Source organism: Pleurodeles waltl, chromosome 9 (assembly GCF_031143425.1).
Source record: "Pleurodeles waltl isolate 20211129_DDA chromosome 9, aPleWal1.hap1.20221129, whole genome shotgun sequence".
NCBI lineage: Eukaryota > Metazoa > Chordata > Amphibia > Caudata > Salamandridae > Pleurodeles > Pleurodeles waltl.
In genome coordinates, this window is record NC_090448.1 from 868,258,198 (window position 1) to 868,275,749 (window position 17,552).

General features: G+C 46.5%; 1 protein-coding gene across 1 annotated transcript in view; it reads right to left on the reverse strand.

Moving 5' to 3' along the window:
- Window positions 1-17,552, reverse strand: part of EML5 (EMAP like 5) — a 1,994,219-nt gene that overhangs the window by 807,742 nt on the left and 1,168,925 nt on the right. The gene's annotated exons all lie outside the window — the stretch shown is intronic.

Sequence of the window (17,552 nt, forward strand, 5' to 3'; positions counted from 1 at the left end):
TTCCTTCAAAAATTTGGCTGTGTCCACGTTGCGGTTTGGGGCGTTTCCTGTCACGGGCGCTAGGCCTACGCACACAAGTGAGGTATCATTTTTATCGGGAGACGTGGGGGAACGCTGGGTGGAAGGAAATTCGTGGCTCCTCTCAGATTCCAGAACTTTCTGCCACAGAAATGTGAGGAACATGTGTTTTTTTAGCCAAATTTTGAGGTTTGCAAAGGATTCTGGGTAACAGAACCTGGTCCGAGCCACACAAGTCACCCCATCTTGGATTCCCCTAGGTCTCTAGTTTTAAGAAATGCACAGGTTTGGTAGGTTTCCCTAGGTGGCGGCTGAGCTACAAGCCAAAATCTACAGGTAGGCACTTTGCAAAAAACACCTCTGTATTCCTTCACAAATTTTGATGCGTCCACTTTGCGTTTTGGGGCGTTTTCTGTCGCGGGCGCTAGGCCTACCCACACAAGTGAGGTATCATTTTTATCGGGAGACGTGGGGGAACACTGGGTGGAAGGAAATTTGTGGCTCCTCTCAGATTCCAGAACTTTCTGCCACAGAAATGTGAGGAACATGTGTTTTTTTAGCAAAATTTTGAGATTTGCAAAGGATTCTGGGTAACAGAACCTGGTCCGAGCCACACAAGTCACCCCATCTTGGATTCCCCTAGGTCTCTAGTTTTCAGAAATGCACAGGTTTGGTAGGTTTCCCTAGGTGGCGGCTGAGCTACAGGCCAAAATCTACAGGTAGGCACTTTGCAAAAAACACCTCTGTTTTCCTTCAAAAATTTGGTTGTGTCCACGTTGCGCTTTGGGGCATTTCCTGTCACGGGCGCTAGGCCTACCCACACAAGTGAGGAATCATTTTTATCGGGAGACGTGGGGGAACGCTGGGTGGAAGGAAATTCGTGTCTCCTCTCAGATTCCAGAACTTTCTGCCACCGAAATGTGAGGAACATGTGTTTTTTTAGCCAAATTTTGAGGTTTGCAAAGGATTCTGGGTAACAGAACCTGGTCCGAGCCACACAAGTCACCCCATCTTGGATTCCCCTAGGTCTCTAGTTTTCAGAAATGCACAGGTTTGGTAGGTTTCCCTAGGTGGCGGCTGAGCTACAAGCCAAAATTTACAGGTAGGCACTTTGCAAAAAACACCTCTGTTTTCCTTCACAAATTTGGATGTGTCCACGTTGCGCTTTGGGGCGTTTTCTGTCACGGGTGCTAGGCCTACCCACACAAGTGAGGTATCATTTTTATCGGGAGACATGGGGGAACGCTGGGTGGAAGGAAATTTGTGGCTCCTCTCAGATTCCAGAACTTTCTGCCACAGAAATGTGAGGAACATGTGTTTTTTTAGCCAAATTTTGAGATTTGCAAAGGATTCTGGGTAACAGAACCTGGTCCGAGCCACACAAGTCACCCCATCTTGGATTCCCCTAGGTCTCTAGTTTTCAGAAATGCACAGGTTTGGTAGGTTTCCCTAGGTGGCGGCTGAGCTACAGGCCAAAATCTACAGGTAGGCACTTTGCTAAAAACAGCTCTGTTTTCTGTGATGTGTCCACGTTGTGTTTTTGGGGCATATCCTGTCGCGGGCGCTAGGCCTACCCACACAAGTGAGGTATCATTTTTATCGGGAGACTTGGGGGAACATAGAATAGCAAAACAAGTGTTATTGCCCCTTGTCTTTCTCTACATTTTTTCCTTCCAAATGGAAGACAGTGTGTAAAAAAGACATCTATTTGAGAAATGCCCTGTAATTCACATGCTAGTATGGGCACCCCAGAATTCAGAGATGTGCAAATAACCACTGCTTCTCAACACCTTATCTTGTGCCCTTTTTGGAAATACAAAGGTTTTCTTGATAGCTATTTTTTACTCTTTATATTTCAGCAAATGAATTGCTGTATACCCGGCATAGATTGAAAACCCACTGCAGGGTGCAGGTCATTTATTGGCTCTGGGTACCTAGAGTTCTTGATGAACCTATAAGCCCTATATATCCCCGCAACCAGAAGAGTCCAGCAGACGTAACGGTATATTGCTTTCGAAAATCTGACATTGCTGGAAAAAGTTACAGAGTAAAACGTAGAGAAAAATTGATTTAAATATTTTTCTTTTTCAGTTATTTTCTGTAGGAAACCCTTCTAGGATCTACACAAATTACCCCTTGCTGAATTCAGATTTTTGTCTACTTTTCAAAAATGTTGCGGTTTCTGGGATCCAGCGTTGGTTTTATGCCCATTTCTGTCACTGACTGGAAGGAGGCTGAAAGCACAAAAATTGTAAAAATGGGGTATGTCCCCGTAAAATGCCAAAATTGTCTTGAAAAATTGGGTTTTCTGATTCAAGTCTGCCTGTTCCTGAAAGCTGGGAAGCTGGTGATTTTATCGCCGCAAACCCTTTGTTGATGCCCTTTTCAGGGAAAAAACCACAAGCCTTCTTCTGCAGCCCATTTTTCCCATTTTTTTGAAAAAAAACAAAATTTTCACTGTTTTTTGGCTAATTTCTTGGCCTCCTGCTGGGGAACCCACAAAGTCTGGGTACCTCTAGAATCCCTAGGATGTTGGAAAAAAAGGACGCAAATTTGGCGTGGGTAGCTTATGTGAACAAAATGTTATGAGGGCCTAAGCGCGAACTGCTCCAAATAGCCAAAAAAAGGCTCGGCACAGGAGGGGGAAAAGGCCTGTCAGCGAAGGGGTTAAAATGTGATCAGCATATGCTGCATTTTTAAAGAGGACTTGAAGGAAAGTGGCACTGTTGGCATTGTTACCCCCCGCCCCACTTTTTGGCTAATGTTGATGCTAACTTTGATTGAAAGTGTGCTGGGATCCTTTTAACTAGGCCCCAGCACCAGTGTTCTTTCACAAAATCTCTACCTTTGTTTCTGCAATTAGCACACCCATGGCACGCAGTTAAGTCTCTTGTAAAAGGTACTCATGGTAATAAGGACCCTGTGGCCAGGGAAGGTCCACCAGGGCTGCAGCATGTATTATGCCACCCTGGGGGACCCCTCACCAAGCACATGTACACTGCCTTTGCAGCTTGTGTGTGCTGGTAGGGAGAAAAAGGCAAAGTCGACATGACACCAGCTCTCAGGGTGCCATGGCCACGAACCACTGCTTGTGGCATAGGTAGGTCACCCCTCTAGCAGGCCTTACAGCCCTAAGGCAGGGTGCACTATACCACAGGTGAGGACATAGTTGCATGAGCACTATGCCCCTACAGTGTCTAAGCAAAGCCTTAGACATTGCAGGTGCAGGGAAGCCATAAAGAGTATATGTTCTGGGGGTCTGTCAATTACGAACTCCACGGTTCCATAATAGCTACACTGAGATCTGGGAAGTTTGGTATCAAACTTCTCAGCACTATAAAAGCACACTGATGCCAGTGTGGGATTTATTGTAAAATACACCCAGAGAGCATCTGTGAGATGCCCCCTGCATACCAGTCCGAATCCTAGTGTTAGGCTGACCAGTTTCTGCCAGCCTGCCACAACCAGATGAGTTTCTGGACACATGCGGTGGGTGCCTTTGCCTCACTGTGGCCAGGAACAAAGCCTGTACTGGGTGGAGGTGCTTCTCACCTCCCCCTACATGAACTGTAACACCTGGTGGTGAGCCTCAAAGGCTCATGCCTTTTGTTACAGCACCCCAGGGCATACCAGCTAGTGGAGATGCCCACCCCTGCGGCCACTGCCCCCACTTTTGGCAGCAAGGCTGGAGGAGATAATAAGGAAAACAAGGAGGAGTCACCTACCAGTCAGGACAGCCCCTTAAGATGACCCCTGCCTTTAGAAATCCTCCATCTTGGGTTTGGAGGATTCCCCCAATAGGAATAGGGATTTGCCCCCTTATCCTCTGGGAGGAGGCACAAAGAGGGTGTAGCCACCCTCAAGGACAGTAGCCCCCCTGACCTAAAGACACCCCTAAATTTAGTATTTAGGGGCAACCCTGAACCCAGGAAATCAGCTTCCTGCAACCTGAAGAAAGAAGGACTGCTGACCTGAAAGCCCCGCAGAGACGATGGAGACGACTACTGACTCCTACCGGCCTGTCTCCAGACTCAAAGAACCTGCACAGCGACACATCCAACAGGGATCAGAGACCTCTGAGGACTCAGAGGACTGCCCTGAACCCGAAGGACCAAGAAACTCCAAGGAACAGCGGCACTGTTTAAAACCTGCAACAACTTTGCAACATGAAGCAACTCTTTCTTCCTGTTGGAAGCGTGAGACTTCACACTCTGCACCCGACGCCCCCGGCTCAAGTTCAGGAGAACCAGCACCGCAGAGAGGACTCCCAGGTGACTACGATGACATGGGCACCCTGAGTCAAACCCCCCTGCACCCTCCCAGCGACGCCTGCAGAGAGGATCCAGAGGCTTCCCCTGACCGCGACTGCGTGGTGACAAAGGAACCCGACGCCTGGACCAAGCACTGCACCCGCAGCCCTCAGGACCAAGAGGAACCACCAGCAGGCGGCCCTCATCCTAGCCCAGTCGGAGGCTGGCCCGAGAAGCCCCCCTGTGTCCTGCCTGCATCGCCTAAGTGACCCCCGGGTCCCTCCATTGCTTTCAATAGCAAACCCAATGCCTACTTTGCCCACTGCACCCGGCCGCCCCTGTGCCGCTGAGGGTGTGTTTTGTGGACTTGTGTGTGTGTCCCTAATGCTTTACAATCTCCCCCGGTCTGCTTCCCGAGGATGCAGGTACTTACCTGGTAGCAGGCTGGAACCGGAGTACCACTGTTCTCCATAGGTGCCTATGGGGGTTATTACAACTTTGGAGGAGGTGTTAATCCGTCCCAAAAGTGACGGTAAAGTGACGGCTATACCACCAGCCATATTACAAGTTCCATAGAATATAATGGACTCGTAATACGGCTGGTGGTATATCCGTCACTTTTGGGATGGATTAACACCTCCTCCAAAGTTGTAATAACCCCCTATATGTTTTGGGCCCTCCTTTGACCTCTGCACCTGACCGGCCCTGTGCGGCTGGTGCTGTGGCTTTGGGGTTGCCTTGAACCCCCAAAGGTGGGCTGCCTATGCCTAGGAGACTGACTGTGTAAGTGCTTTACTTACCTGAGAAACCTAACCAAACTTACCTCCCCCGGGAACTGTTTATTTTTGCACTGTCCACTTTTAAAATAGCTTATTGCCATTTTAACCTTAACTGTGCGTACTACTGCTTTGAATCAAAGTTCTATACTTACCTGTGTGAAGTACCTTGCATTTTCTGTACTTATCTCAAATCTTGAATCTTGTGGTTCTAAAATAAATTAAGAAAATATATTTTTCTATATAAAAACTATTGGCCTGGAGTTAAGTCTTTGAATGTGTGTTCCTCATTTATTCCCTGTGTGCGTACAACAAATGCATAACACTACCCTCTGATAAGCCTACTGCTCAACCACACTACCACAAAATAGAGCATTAGTATTATCTAATTTTGCCACTATCAACCTCTAAGGGGAACCCTTGGACTCTGTGCACACTACCTCTCACTTTGAGATAGTATATACAGAGCCAACGTCCTACACTTTGGGATTATGTAATCTTCAGAACTCCACAAGACATGATTTTTGCATAAATGATGCCTATGATTGTGCTCTTGGGGGTGGGGGTCTGACTTTAGATGCTGATTATCTAGGTTAATAATATCCATTGTGAAGTTCAAATCACAACCAAATATGATGCATGAATTTGCGTGTAGCAGAAAAAGTTTCAAACTCATTGTACACCAGATCTGGGGATGAGTACTACTGGCAGCATATATGTTTACTGTATACAGATTGCTGTCACCAATATTAACCCCTTCGCTGCCAGGCCTTTTCCCCCTCAGGTGCCAAGCCTTTTTTTGGCTGTTTGGGGCAGTTTGCACTTAGGCCCTCATAACTTTTCGTTCACATAAGCTACCCAGGCCAAATTTGTGTCCTTTTTTTCCAACATCCAGGGGTATTCTAGAGGTACCCATACTTTGTGGGTTCCCCCGAAGGAGACCAAGAAATCAGCCAAAATACAACAAAAATTGCATTTAAAAAAAAAAAAAAATGGGAAAAAGGGCTGCAGAAGAAGGATTGTGTTTTTTCCCCTGAAAATAGCATCAACAAAGGGTTTGCGGTGCTAAAATTACATCTTCCCAGCTTTCAGGAACAGGCAGACTTGAATCAGAAAACCACATTTTTCAACACAATTTTGGCATTTTACTGGGACATACCCCATTTTTACTATTTTGTGTGCTTTCAGCCTCCTTCCAGTTAGTGACAGAAATTGGTGTGAAACCATTGCTGGATCCCGGAAAGCTAAACATTGCTTCTGAAAAGTAGACAAAATTTTGAATTCAGCAAGGTGTAATTTGTGTAGATCCTACAAGGGTTTCCTACAGAAAATAATGTCTGAAATGAAAAAATATTGAAATTGAGGTGAAAAAAAAAACCTGCCATTTTTCTCACGTTTTACTCTGTAACTGTTTCCTGCAATGTCAGATTTTTTAAAGCAATATACCAATACGACTGCTGGACTCTTCTGGTTGCGGGGATATATAGGGCTTGAAGGTTCATCAAGAAGGAATGGTTTCTTACCTGTAACTCCAGTTCTCTCGTAGGGGTATTTCCATGATAGTCATAAGCACTGAATAGTTCTGCGCGCCTGCGGGGACCCCGGAGCACTGATGTGAAGTATATTCTTAAGTGCAAATACCAGCCCTTTGAAAAAGGTCTGTCAAAAAACACTTAAGAATAACAATGTGCAGCCTATGTGAACAGCTACACAGGCCAAATTGTTAAAAGAAAACAGTTGTAGGGTACATTCACGTTTAAACATGTATTTATTCTATAAATGTAATAACAAATACATTCTCATATTCTATTTACACCGCTCATGAGAATAAAACAATGCAGGGCAGTGTAGCCCATAGGCTGCCATTATACAGAATGTAAATAGAGCTGTGCCTTTAAGAAAGTAAAGTCTTCCTGTTTCCCATCATGCACAGCAAAAGGCAGCTGCCTCAGTTCTTTTTGGAGGCTTGTAACCTGACATGAAGGAACAAAACATTTGTTGGAGTACCAACATCGATAATATTCATGGCAACTTATTCTATGTCAACTCCACCGGGGAGGAGGGAGGGTTGCTTATGACTATCATGGAAATACCCCTACGAGAGAACTGGAGTTACAGGTAAGAAACCATTCCTTCTCTCGTAGGGGATTTCCATGTATAGTCATAAGCACTGAATAGAGTAGCAAGCCCATCCCCATAACCGCAGTGGAGTAGACAGAAGAATACTGACAAAAAACATGAATCATGCAAATAAATTCTTAAGCAAGGCCTGTCCAAAATGCGCATCTGCCCTAGCGTCTGTATCAAGGCAGTAATGCTTAGTAAAGGTATGGACCGACTTCCAAGTGGCAGCCTTGCATATTTCTGCCAAAGGGACATTTCTCATCAAGGCTGCAGTAGCTGCCTTCCCTCTAGTAGAGTGGGCTTTTGGCCTACCCCCAAGGGATTTGTTCGCTAACTGATAACATAACATTATACATGAAACAATCCACCTGGATAAAGATTGCTTAGACGTGCCCAACCCTGTTCTAACTGGGCCATAGTTAATAAAAAGCTGTTGTGATTTACGTAAGCTTTTTGTCCTGTCCAAGTAAAATTTCAAAACCCTCTTTACATCCAGAGAGTGCAGAGTTCTCTCAGCAGGAGTAGTTGGATTTTGAAAGAAAGTTGGTAATGAAATTGTTTGGTTCACATGAAAGTCGGAGACGACTTTTGGTAAACATTTTGGATGAGTTCTCATTACCACTTTCGCAGAATGAAAAACCGTGTAGGGTTCTTGAGCGCAAAGGGCCTGGATTTCGCTGACCCTACGCACTGAAGTGATTGCCACCAGAAAAGCAGCTTTCCATGTGAGATGTTGAAGCGATGCCTTATGTATTGGCTCGAATGGAGGCAGCATCAGACGTGATAGGACAACATTCAGTTCCCATGGAGGAGAAGGTTTTCTAATGGGAGGAAAAACCTTTTTTAAACCTTCCAGGAAGTCCTTAATAATTGGAATCCGAAAAAAGGAAGTTTGTGAAGGGCTCTTTCTGTATGCCGTTACAGCCGCCAAGTGAACCTTTATTGATGACAGTTGTAAGCCCGATTTTGCCAAACTTAGCAAGTATGGCAGGATAGATTCCTCTCCACAGGAAACCGGGTCAATGTTGTTATCTAAACACCACACACAGAATCTTTTCCACTTGCTTGCATAAGCCGATCTTGTGGAAGGGCGCTTTGCTTCTTTCAGAATTTCCATACAGTCCAGAGGTAGGTTCAAGTGTCCATATTGCACGAGAGGTTGGGATGAGATATCTGCCCTCTGAACTTCGTGAGCAGGTCTGGACGATAAGGCAGTCTGATGTGTGGTTTGAGTGACCGGTGAAGAAGGTCTGGGAACCACCATTGGCGTGGCCATTCCGGAGCAATTAGGATCATTTTGGACTGAGCATTGGATAACTTCTGGAGGACCGTCGGAATCAGGGGAAGCGGTGGAAAGGCGTAAAGAAATGCTCCTGACCAGCTTATCCACAGGGCATTCCCCAGTGTCCCTGGATGGTAATATCTGGAGGCGAAGTATTGGCATTTTTTGTTTTCTGGGGTTGCGAATAGGTCTATAGAGGGGGTACCCCATAGTGTGAAAATGGAACGAACGACGTCGTCGTGTAGCACCCATTCGTCGTTCTCGTCCATTACACGACTGAGGGCATCCGCTTGAACATTCTGGATGCCAGGCAGGTGAGTTGCCACTAGCGACAGGTTCCTGGCTAGAAGCCAATGCCAGATTGTCTGAGCCTCTCTGGATAAAATCCTGGACCTGGTGCCTCCTTGTTTGTTCACGTAGTACATAGTGGCCACGTTGTCCGTCTGGAGAAGGAGAGTTTCCGCTCTCAGAGAGGGAAGGAAGGCTTTGAGCGCAAGGTGGACTGCGCGAAGTTCCAGCAGGTTGATATGATAGAGACTCTCTCTCCGTGACCACTTGCCTTGAACTCGAAGATGTTCCATGTGCCCCCCCATCCGAGCAGTGACGCATCTGTTACAATGGTTTGAGCTGGAGGCTGTTGTTGGAACGGAATCCCCACCAAGAGATTGCTGGGTAAACACCACCACTTGAGGGACTGTAGGGCGTGGGGAGAAAGGAGGACTTTGTTCTCCCAATCGTCCATCAGTTGACACCACTGATCCTCCAGGTTTTCCTGTAATGGTCTCATATGGAGGCGAGCATTGGGAACGAGATGGATACAAGACGCCATCGAGCCCAGTAGAGAAGCTATTACTCTTGCAGTGGTCTGAGGAGTTTCCTGCAGTTGTTTGCACTTTTGGAGAATTGATAATCGTCGTTCCTCCGAAGGAAACACCTTTCCTAGATTGGTATCTATAATGGCCCCTAAGTAATGCAACGTCTGAACAGGCGTTGCTGTGGATTTCAGGAGATTGACTTGAAGACCGAGCTTCTGCAACAACTGTAGAGTCCATTTGAAATGTTGTTGCGCCTCTAGATAACTGGAGGCCTTTATGAGCCAATCGTCTAGATAGGGGTAGACAAATATTCAGTGTTTCCTCAAGTGGGCGGCTACCACCGCCATGCATTTGGAAAAAGTTATCGGCGCTGATTTGAGGCCGAAGGGTAGAACCGCAAATTGGTAATGACGTTTTCCGACGGTGAACCTTAGGAATTTTCGATGTTTCTTGGTCACCGGAATATGAAAGTAAGCGTCGCAAAGGTCTATTGCACAGAGCCAGTCGCCCTGACTAAGATGTGGGTAAATTTGGTGCAAGGATAGCATCCTGAATTTCTCTTTGCGAATCCACTTGTTTGCTGTCCTTAGATCTAAAATGGGACGAAACTCTTGCTTGTCTTTTCTTGGTACAAGGAAATACCTCTAATAAATACCCTTCCCTTGCTGGCTGATCGGGACGGGTTCTATGGCTCTTTTTTGTAATAGAATAGTGACTTCTAACTGAAGAGCTTCGAGGTGGTGGCTGGCTGTTTTGGGTGGAACAGATGGTGGAGGACTGGTGAATCTGAGAGCGTAACCATGTCTCACAATACTCAATACCCAGGCGTCTGATGTGATGTGTAGCCACTCGTCCAGATGATTTGAGATACTTCTCCCTACCGGAGTGGATAATGGAGGAGGGGGAAGCGAAGATTCAGGGCTTCGACGCGGGAGCCTGTCGAGTTGTCTGGGTTTGAGGTGTTGAAAGACCCCTTGTCGACCTTCGTTGTGTGGAGAAGCCCCTTTGATGCTGCTGCTGTTGCTGGGGGCGTGAAGACATCCAGTGTGGTGACTGATACCGGTGGGTGAAAAGTCTTCGCTGATATGGGCGGAATACCTTTCGTTGTTCTTTCGGTCGTTCCATGCCTTCCGCTTTCAGGGTATCTAGCTCAGACTTCATTCTGGCCATCTCATCATCGGCATGAGAACCGAACAAAGTGGAGCCTGAGAAAGGTACATTTTGTATTCTCTGCTGTGCTTCTGGTTTGAGAGATGTAAGCCTCAACCATGCATGTCTTCTGAGCGCTATTCCGTGAGCATAGTTATGTGCGGATAGTACCGAAGAATCAGCTGCAGCACTTATTACTTGGTTAGAAACCATGGCTCTCTCGCCCACGACCTCCAGGAAATCTTATCTTTTGTCCTTAGGAAAATGTTCCGCAAACTGCAGTATAGAGTCCCAGAGGGCCCGATCGTATCTCCCTAATAAAGCAGTAGCGCTGGCTGCTTTCATCGTGATGGCTGCAGTAGAACATACTTTTCGTCCTGCAGCATCAATCTTTCTGCTCTCTTTATCTGGAGGTGAAGAGGAAGACGGTGATGTCGAATGCAATTTCTTTGCCGCTACTATGACCACCGAATCCGGTACTGGGTCCGACCTCAAGAATAGAGGATCTTGTTCTGGTGGACGATATTTCTTAATAAGTCTGGAAGGAGCAGACTTCGTTGCGGCCGGTGTAAGAAAAATATCCATTTCCGGCTCAATAAGACCTGGAACCAGTGGAAGCAAAGGTCTGGAAGATGTCCTGTGATGTAAGGTTTCGAAGATTACTGACGTCGATGGGGCAGGTACCGCCAGTGGGATATTCAGTTTGGTCGCCCCTCGTACTAAGACCTCCTGGAAAGTATTCACATCATCTATGGGGGACACTCTCGGGGACGGTGAGTCCAGATAGGGTTGGAGAGTAGTCCCGTGTAGACGAAGAAGAATGTCTGTGATGTGAATGCTGAGATCTCTGTCGTGATTCATGACGATGGTGCCGAGAGGAAGATGAACGTCTAGAGGAATGTCCAGAACGTCTTACAGATCGCGTTGGAGTCCTCAAAACAGACTCTGAAGGAGGAGCCGGAAGAGGAGCCGTAGGTGTTACCGGTGTCTGCGGCAACAGCGACTGTCGAGGAGAGAGTTGTGGAGACGCTGGAAGCAGGATGAGTGAGGCCGAGGATTCTGACATGGTATAAACCCTTCTAGGCCTCTTTGAATGTCGCCTCGACGTCGACACACTCCTCGACGTCGAAGTGCGGTGACGGCGAGTGCCTCTCGACATCGATTCCTCTCGCCGTTGAGAACCTCACGACGACGACCCTCGATGTCGCTGTGGTGACGGCGAACGTCTCCGACGGCGAGCACTCTCCCTCGACGTCGATCGCTCTCGTCGTCGAGCCGGACTCAGATCTCCTCGACGTGGATCGTCCTCGCTGTGTCGACGGCGACCCAGATCTCGACGGCGACTGTCCACGCCGTCTCGACGGCGAAATGGCTGTCGACGGCGAACGATGTCTCTTCCTCGCCAGTGAACCACTCCTCGACGGCGAGCATGTTGGCGCCGTTCCTTGTCTCGACGTCGACGCCCTCGACGTCGTCGGAGACCTGTGTCGTTTTTGAGCAGGTCTGGTCGGAGTTATAGAGGAAACAGGGTGAGCCCTGGTAGAAGACTGACCTTCTCCTCGCTGTGTGGTGGAATGACCACTTTTTCTCCTGTCCTCTTTCGCCTGAAGTCGGATTTTCTCCCTATCACGAAGAGTTCTTCTGGAGAAAGTTTTACAGATGTCACACGACTCCGGTTTGTGGCTGGATGGAAGGCAAATTATACAGACCTGATGTGGATCTGTTTTAGCCTTTTTTCTGCCACAAGAAGGGCATTTGTCAAAAAGTGAAGGCATTTCTGAACTAGAAAAACCTCAAAATTCTGTCAGAATTTAACAGAAAAGAGTAGGAAATGATCACTCAATGTTAAAAACGTCGAGTGAAATTGAAATTCAAAAGATTTTTAATGAATTTCTGTCACAAAAAGGCTTTGTGAGGTAGAGCTCAATGCTTCAGGGTCCTGTCAGAAAGGAGCCGGAAAAAAGAACTGAGGCAGCTGCCTTTTGCTGTGCATTATGGGAAACAGGAAGACTTTACTTTCTTAAAGGCACAGCTCTATTTACATTCTGTATAATGGCAGCCTATGGGCTACACTGCCCTGCATTGTTTTATTCTCATGAGAGGTGTAAATAGAATATGAGAATGTATTTGTTATTACATTTATAGAATAAATACATGTTTAAACGTGAATGTACACTACAACTGTTTTCTTTTAACAATTTGGCCTGTGTAGCTGTTCACATAGGCTGCACATTGTTATTCTTAAGTGTTTTTGACAGACCTTTTTCAAAGGGCTGGTATTTGCACTTAAGAATATACTTCACATCAGTGCTCCGGGGTCCCCGCAGGCGCGCGGAACTATTCAGTGCTTATGACTATACATGGAAAACCCCTACGAGAGAACCCTAGGTACCCAGAGTCAATAAATGAGCTGCACTTGCAATGGGTTTTCATTCTATACCGGGTATACACCAATTCATTTGCTGAAATATATATAGGTATCAAGAAAACCTGTGTATTTCCAGAATGGACACAAGATAATGTGTTGAGAAGCAGTGGTTATTTGCACATCTCTGAATTCCGGGATGCCCATACTAGCATGTGAATTACAGGGCACTTCTCAAATAGACGTCTTTTTTTACACACTGTCTTACAGTTGGAAGGAAAAAATGAAGAGAAAGACAAGGGGCAATAACACTTGTTTTGCTATTCTGTGTTCCCCCAAGTCTCCCGATAAAAATGGTACCTCACTTGTGTGGGTAGACCTAATGCTCGCGACAGGAAATGCAACATGGACATATCGCATTTTTATATTGAAATCTGACGTGTTTTTTACAATGTGTACAATTTTCGTGAGGTTCCATTTATGGGTGTTGACCTACTCTTTTCTGTATAGATTTACGTTTTCTCACTTTTGCTTTGTTTTGGCACAATTGTTTTCACTACTCACTGTGTCACCGCATGGAGCACTGTTTTATTTGACAGATCAGTCTCTGTATATGAATACGTTAAAAATACATACTATTTAAAAATACATGCTGTGTTCAAGCATCTGTAGCTGTGTCTATTCGTTACGCTCGATAACATTGTAATGGTGTTTTACTAAAATATTTTTTTGTTCCCATAACCAGATAAATAACTTTCACTTGATGATTTTCCTATCAGAAGACTTATTTTTGTATGCTAAGTTAGAGTTTGGTAAACGGTGTATGTACCTTTGCCACTGAAGACTACTTTACTCCTGTTATGGTTAGGGTACTCAACTCATCAAATTTAGAGATGTCTGCTGGCCTGACAGATATCTCTTGCATTTTCAGGAATCACCTTTACAGTGGTTACTGTAAATGAACTGAAGTCTGAAGGACGGCTCTGTCAACATGACAGACCCTTACATAAAACGTTTAATGTTTTCTTTATTTCCAAAAACACATACCCAAAGAGTGATTTTGTTTTTTAAAATTAAAAAAATAAAATGACCACCCTCACTATGGGAGTTTTTACCCATGGTTTGGAAGACATTTTACAATTTTCACTGTCCCTTACTGCCAGGTTTTATCTGGCGGTGACGGACAGAGAAAACTTGCCATCTGTCTACCCACCCTAAATAGGATGGGTGGACAAAGGTCAAAATCCCTATTGGCCATTACTCCTTCAGGCGGTTGCAGGTGTATGTCAAACGCTGGGATGGAGTAGTCTCTGCAGAGTGGACTTTCAGTTTGGCTGAGATGGTACATTGTCGCAGATGCGACAGAGTACCCTCTTCAGCATACTCTAAATGGGGCGCTCAGTCTTTAAAGTTTCAGTTAACCATGTTTCTAAGTACTCAAAAAGTGAAGGTGCCAAGCTCTCTTAACACTCAGGCAAACACAAACTTTTATGTTACTTCTCATAGTACGCTTCGCCAAATCAGTTATATCCCCTATTAGGATCACAATAATTCTGTCTGAATTCTGAGCTTGTTTGGGGTAGAGAATACTACAGTAGGAAGCTTATTCTAGCTACAGCATTGGTGATCCTGATCGTGAGGCCTTAAGACTTTTATATTACTGCTACTTCCACTTCAAGAATATCTGTGTTAGTATTAGTGCTTTGAGCAATATCGTGGCCCTTGCTGACTTTCCTTAAGATTGCATCTAATGTTGATAAGTTGTCTGGTTTATCCTTTACGGCGATGGGACTGGAAGATCCTGTTTTGTTCTTTTTTAGGTTAGATTATGGGGGTCATTCTGACCCTGGCGGTCATTGACCGCCAGGGTCAACGACCGCGAGAGCACCGCCAACAGGCTGGCGGTGCTCTCAAGGGCATTCTGACCGCGGCAGTTTGGCCGCGGTCAGAAAGGGAAAACCGGCGGTCTCCCGCCGGTTTTCCGCTGCCCTTAGGAATCCTCAATGGCGGCGCAGCTTGCTGCGTCGCCATGGGGATTCTGACACCCCATACCGCCATCCTGTTCCTGGCGGTTCGGCCGCCAGGAACAGGATGGCGGTATGGGGTGTCGTGGGGCCCCTGGGGGCCCCTGCAGTGCCCATGCCAATGGCATGGGCACTGCAGGGGCCCCCGTAAGAGGGCCCCACAAAGAATTTCAGTGTCTGCTTAGCAGACACTGAAATTCGCGACGGGTGCAACTGCACCCGTCGCACCCTTCCCACTCCGCCGGCTCCATTCGGAGCCGGCTTCCTCGTGGGAAGGGGTTTCCCGCTGGGCTGGCGGGCGGCCTCCTGGCGGTCGCCCGTCAGCCCAGCGGGAAACACAGAATCACCGCGGCGGTCTTCGGACCGCGGAGCAGTGTTCTGGAGGGGGAAATCTGGCGGGCGGATCCGCCGCCCGCCAGAGTTAGAATGACCCCCTATGTGTCTTTATCTTTATGAGTTAGACCTGACAGCCATAGGGTGGACTTCCCCACATCTTTTTAACTCCACCCCTCCATTTTCTGACCTCATCTGTGCCGGTTTTAGGACTTTGTGGACTTTATCACTGCTAAAGTGCTTCTGTTCTCTCCCTTAAATCATGGTAACCTTGAATTAACACCAATCAGCATATTTAATTTACTCAAAAGTTCCTAGTAAAGTGCACTGCCTCTGCCAAGGGCATGTAAATTAAATGTTACTTGTGGGCGTGCAGCACTGATTGTGCCACACACTTAAGTAGCCCTCTATCTAGGTTTCAGGCATGCCATTGCAGACCCTGTGTGTGCAGTTTTGCACTGCCATGTCGACCTATCAAGGTAAACCTCTTAGAAGGCCTAAAACTTCCCTTTTGATACATATAAACAGTGTGTAATTTGAGCCGGTGCGGGCAACAGCACTTATTTTTCTGCCTCAAGCATTTACTGCAAGCAAAAGACATATATGGGAAAGACGGAGGAAGAGAAAAACTAAAAAGCGTCCCAAAGGGAGAAAGCAGAAATCTGCAAGAGTGAGCTGAAGGACAGGGAGTGGCTGTAAATGGATTAAAGAGGCCGAAGAGGGCTTTAGGATTACGCTGCCTCAGTATTCTGGGCTCTCACATTTAATTGCAATAGTCACGTGTTTCAGAGGAGAGCTTTGAACACCGGCACATTTTAATTTACAAATTAAGCACTGCATAAAAGTCACCCCTAAGGTAAGCTGTATATGGCCCACAGGGCAGGGTGCAATGTATTTAAAAGGCAGGACATGTACTTCTAAATTTTACTTGCTCTGGTAGTGAAAAACTCACAACTGTGTTTTTCACTACTGCAAGGCCTATCTGTCCCAAAGGATAGCATTGGGATTACCTTATTACATCCTATATGTGTAATTCCCAATCTAGAAGAGATAAGTTTGTCGAGTTTTGTGTCCTTGGACTCACAATTGAAAATCACTACTCACTGTGAATTTGGATTTTAAGCTGCATTTAGAAAATGGGCATTTTCCTTACCTAAACCACTGTGGGCCTTCTGCCTGTCGCCAGTACACGTCTGGGGTGGGTGACACCTGGGCTTTGTGCATGATGGGCCATCACCAGGCTGAAGGGTTTTCCTGGGCTGGATGGGAGGGAGGAGCAGACACTTGCACCTGAAATAGCTGGGCCTGTCCCCACATGGAGAGCTGCATACCCCGTGTAGTGAATCTAAAGGAAGGTAAGGAAAGACAGAGACCCTGTGCACTTCAGAGCTTGTCTTTAAAGTACCCCCACTTCAAAGGCAACGCTGGGTATAAGTACTGGAGCCCCCACACGCTAACTCAGTACATTCCTAGACCTGTGGATACTCTGCCAGAAAGAAGGACTGCTATGCTGCTACAAGGACTGCCACTCTGCTGGACTCCTGCCTTGCTGAGCTGCCCTGCTGCCCTCCTGTCTGGAGTGAGAAGGGCTGGACCTGCATCTCTCCATCCTAAAATCAAAGTGATTCCAAGAGCTCGCCTCCTGTTTTCAGAAGTTTCATGGACAGAGAAGACTTCCAACACTCTTACTACAGCTCTTGGACCCATCTTCAACCAACTCCTGACTCTCAACAGGCACCCTTCCAGTCCTGTGACCTTAAAACTGGTTTTGTCACTCCTGAAATCAAGCTTTTGGGCTCTTTGCAACCACGAACGGGCCCGCTGGCACCGGAACCGTGCCACTCGCACGAAGAATCAGTGCGAATCGCCGCAGGTTCATCTCTTTGCACAGCCAGCAGAGCTACTCATGGCCGCAAGGCTCCATTCCACCCACCTGCGACGCCCAGCCGACTCCTCGTCGCCACGGAACACTGCCAGTGATGTTCTCCTTGCACCCTTCTAAGCAGGACTCTTGGGTCAAATTTGAGAACAGAAAACGTCAGCAAGACTTACTTGGACTGTATCCAACCTGCGCTCCATGAACATTTGGATTTCACCTGGTCTAGCATGGCCCCGGTTGGCGCTTTAAGCTTCTAAGCACTATACTACATTTTAATTTTTAAAAATTCATATCTCGAGTTCTAATTTTGGATGATTGTTCTTTTGGTCTTGTTTGGTTTATACAATTAAGCTCTATTGTTCTAACCAGGTGTTGTGTCTTTTGTGTGGTGTTTTCACTGTTTTACTGTTTGATGTACTACACAAATACTTTACACATTGCCTCCTAAGTTAAGCCTGACTGCTCCGTGCCAACCTACCAGAGGGTGAGAACAGATTAACATTTACTGTGTATATGACTTACCCTGACTAGGATTGT